We start from the raw sequence: 4,958 nt of genomic DNA on the forward strand, positions 1-4,958 counted from the left end.
TGTCACTGCATTTCTTGATATCTGTAAGGAAATCAAACAGTGTGGCGTGGATGTGCTCAGTGAGCAACCATACACCACCAAATTTAAATAATAAATCTTGACCACCTCCAGTAGTCAGTCAATTTCAAGCAAATTTGTTTTCACACAGGAGAAAGGATGTGCTGTACATGGAAGAAAAAACAAGAACTAGAAACTGGTGTCTTTCCACAGCAGACATCATGACATGACAGCACGGTGGCACATTTATAATCTGGTTGTAATTGTAGATAAAGTCATTATGACCTTTTAGAAAGAAGAAAATTAAGATGAACAGGACGACAAAGTTTAAAGGGCTTAAGTGCTTAAAGCAAGCACAGAATGGCCTGGCTACTCAATTTTTTTAGACATGGTTGTGGGCTATGAATCGACCAGGCATCTAATTGACTCTGAAATAGCCTCCTTGTTATTCCCAGTATCTGGTGAAGCTGCTTTTAGTCGTAATGCACCCAGTCACTCTCATGAAATGTGCCCCATCTCTTGCCTGTTTGAAGACTAGCCTCAAAACATTTCTCTTTTCAAAAGCCCTAGACTGGGGTGTACTGGGGAGAGAATATTTTGTGAACAAAATATTCTCACTAACTTTGAATTTCAAGAATCACATCATAAGGATATTTTGATGGAAATACGTATTTGCATTAAACTCTGCCTTCAGACAAGAAGAAGCCATGCCATATGTTGTGAGACAAAAAGAAAAATACATCATTATTATCATACTATATTGTGGGGTTGTAAAAAAAAAAATTATATGGCATATAGGAAAATCATACGATATTATGGCATTACTAAAAGTAAAGACTATGTTGTAAAAAACAAAAAATGCCTTAATGGTGCATCTGGTGGTGTAGAAGTAAAACACGGACCCACAAAATAGACACCTGGCAGATTGACCTACTGTATGAGTGATAAATAATTTATAAACTTAAGGGATATTTCACTTTCAAACATGTTTGGAGTCATGTTATCGCTTACTCAGGCTTTTGCGAGTAGACTGCCAGGACTTGTAGTGGGCTGGATGGTTCTCCCCAGGACCCGCTTGGTGGCTTGTCCTCACCAGGATGTAATATTTTACACACCAATGTACAGTACAAGTACTGTAACTGTACTGTATGTTTATGTGTAACACTATAAGGAAGTTATTGATTCCAGAACCAATTTGTGCTACTACGCTATTCAGTGCTTTGTAGTAATACGTGTGCGTGTGCGTGTGCGTGCGTGCGTGTGTGTGTGTGTGTGTGTGTGTGTGTGTGTGTGTGTGTGTGTGTGTGTGTGTGTGTGTGTGTGTGTGTCTGGAGCTAATCTAGTGTTTTAATTATCTAAACTACATTTATAGGTTCAATCTGAGATAAAAAATCACACCCTGTGTGAAGGAAGCGGTGCCTTTGGGCTTAACTCATTTCAGTTCGTCCCTATTGGTGGTCTGAGTCCACTTACCAAATTTGTACGTGGTAGCATGCTGCAAACTGGAATGATGGCTGTTTGAAGCCCAGCCAATGGGCAGACAGAGGGGGCGGGGCTTAACTAATTACAGTTTGGCCCTATTGGTGGTTTTAGTCCATGTACAAAAGTTGTACTCCGTAGCATGCTGCGAACTAGAGTTATGGCTGTTTAAAGGCCAGCCAATGGGAAGACAGAGGGGGCGGGGCTTCAGCAATTCATGCTCGTCCCTATTGGTGGTCAAGTCCACATACCAAATTTGGACTTGGTGGCATGCTGCAAACTGGAGTTATACAGTAGCTGTTTAAAATCCCGTGCTCATACGGGCGGACGGACATAACATACGCTGGGGGTCCCTCCCTGGACCCCTCTTTTATAACTTCAGCAATTCATGCTCGTCCCTATTGGTGGTCTAAGTCCACATACCAAATTTGGAGTTGGTGGCATGCTGCAAACTGGAGTTATAGCCCCGTGCTCATCCCGTGCTCATACGGGCGGACGGACATAACATACGCTGGGGGTCCCTGGACCCCTCTTTGATAACCAGTGGCACGTGTGGCCAATGAGAGGAGAGATGGCATAGGCAATCTCCAAGTCTGTGTGTGTGTGTGTGTGTGTGTGTGTGTGTGTGTGTGTGTGTGTGTGTGTGTGTGTGTGTGTGTGTGTGTGTGTGTGTGTGTGTGTGTGTGTGTGTGTGTGTGTGTGTGTGCGTGTGTTTGTATGTGTTGCTTCTTTGCCGTGCTCATCCCAGGCTCAAACAAACGGACGGACGGACACGCAGACAGAGTCAAACGTAGAGCGGTTGGCACCGCTAAAAAGGAAGGAAAATGACAGCCAAACGAGTCAAAGAACAGATAAAGGTTGTTGTGTTTGACTGTGACACTCATTTCAGTCATTTAGCATTTCTATTAAAATGAATTTCTAAGAATAAATTGATCATACAAGCATTTGTAGTGTTTTTCATGGTGTTTGGAACAGGCAGACAAAATGAAGGGTGGGTAAACCAATCAGAGGCGGAGTAGAAGTGAAATCTCACATTGTTTTTTGTTTTTTTCAAATTCATTTTAATTTATTCCACAGTATAAACCTGTGTAAATGTTTAAAATGTGGCAATTTGAGGATAAAATGACATAACATCTGAAATTATCTTGATACAAATTACATATTTTTCCCCTTCCCAGCCAAATGACAAAATACAAAAAAGTATTTGAAATACGTTATTCAAATACATGTATTTAAAATACTGCCCTCTGCTGACAGCTATATTCAGTTCATCAGTGGTCATTCCTTAGTCAAAGTCAGATGTTGTCCATACCTAGAAATGTGTTAGTAAGAGAGGTATTTTCAAATGGTTCTCTCATAAAGACTTTGTAATGATCAGATGTTCTATCTAATATGACAAGCCAGAGCATATGACCGTATAAGGGACATTTCACTCATACGGAATGCTATTAAAAGATATGTATGTCACTCTATACTATAAGTGCAACATACATTAATTAGAATCCAAACTGCTCTTCAAGTGAATGCACTTAGGAATCACTGACCATTCTGTAAAAGACCAGTGATGTGAAAAGCAAAGTGGGTGCATTACAGCACTACATAAAGTATACTGTATGAAATGTATGAAATACTGTATAAGACAGTTAATACGGAGCTCCTGCAGAATGTTAGAGTATCTGTTAACAGCGGACATTTGATAAAAAACGTATTAACTTTTAGTGTACATTTAGCAGATCTACAAGCAGATCTACATTTCCAATAGCAGATAGAAGCTCAAAGTGATCTGCTGTTTCGCTATTTGACATACAACAAAGTACTTCAAGTGGTTAACAATCTAAACAGAAGGATAGGTTATCCACACACTGAAAGATGACCTCTTTGATGTTCAGTTTCTGTAATCAAATCATTTAATCTTTCATTATGTCTGGCAGCATGAGGCTACATGGCCTATGTTTCAGCATCAAGTCTTCATCAGTGCAGGCTGTTAGCACCGCTTTGTTGTATATCGTTGCTGTCAGGCAGAAACCTTGTATCTCCATGTTTCAAGGTTTTATGCTTTTTTGTAAATTAATGCCGTTCTTTATCATACAAGTGGAATGATAAATGTTAAAGAAAACCTGCTAAAGTAGTGAAAATAGCAGATCTAAAAGCTGCAAGCTTGTAGATCGGCTATTTCCCTATTTTAAAATGTTTTCAAAATAATAATAAAAAAGGAACGGTTGGACCTAGAAGGTTTCCACCCGACAGTGGCGATATATAGTTCAAAGTTCAACCCAAAACGTAATCATCTATTTGGGGCAGCCCAGTGATCATTCATACCAAGATTCATGAAAATCCCGCCATCTATTCCCGGGTTAATTTGTTAACAGTCAGATCTCGACCTTGATTGTGACCTTGACCTTCAAGGCAGCCCACCACGGAAGAGAAGCAGTGACATGGTGCAGATAATTTATATCATGGCCACAAGATCTTACTACACTGAATTCACACCAGCAGCGGGAGCCATTTCTACTGTATACCACTATTTGTTTCCGCTAAATGGGCGACTCCCTCGAAAATAAGTAAGTTGTGGTCCAACGAGAATGCCACTGTTCCGAGCAGCTCAAAGCTAGCAGCTGTGTCCGAAAGTACAGACACTTCGAGCTCATCTCTGACAGCAACGGTCTATACATTTTAGGTAAGAAATAGGCTATGCAGTTGCTCAGTCTTGATTAAATCACAATTGTGTTAGCAATAGTCTGTACTTCCATACAGTAGTCCATCTCAATTGGGGTTGAGTGCGTTCGCCTAATTCTTGCCCATTTCAGACCACAGGGCACTTCACCTCTCATCTTCTCCAGCCTATACTGATCATTCACTCCAAGTTTCAAATCTGCCTAACACTAATTTTAGCACAGAAAGCGTTTTGTGGTCACGTTTCAGGGTGCAGAAGCTACACTTTTGTCTACTCAAGCCTTGACATTAGATGAAGAGCACAGACTCAGAGTGAGCTCACTCGTAATTGAAATTCATTTCCCTGAAATACGTTACTGATAGTGTTGGTAAAATATAGATGTACAGAACCTGAACAGAGAAAAGAAAATGTGAGCAGAACATATATAGAAACAAAATAATGTACCACTTGGTTCATATACAATTACAAGTAGTATTTGCACTTTTCAAGTTGAAGCCATATGCCCAGGTACTGTATGAATGGCGTAATGTGGCCCCAAGAGAAGTTGGTGTTTCAGACCAACTATTTTTGGCCCCAGTTCCCCTTTTGTCATCATCATCATCCATCATCATCATCATCAGCCTAGCACCACCAGCATTGTTAAGGCAAAATAAAACAAAGAGGACTTGTCACTTTGTTTGTCTACACATTATCGTCCTCCACCCTATCTTCTCTACTTTATGACAGAGAAGTGACAAAATAACAGATGCTCATTCAGAGGGACATTTTTGCACACTGGGACAAATATGAGAATGTAATTAAGAAATCA

Source organism: Gymnoscopelus microlampas, assembly GCF_963454915.1.
Source record: "Gymnoscopelus microlampas genome assembly, chromosome: 9".
Taxonomy (NCBI): domain Eukaryota; kingdom Metazoa; phylum Chordata; class Actinopteri; order Myctophiformes; family Myctophidae; genus Gymnoscopelus; species Gymnoscopelus microlampas.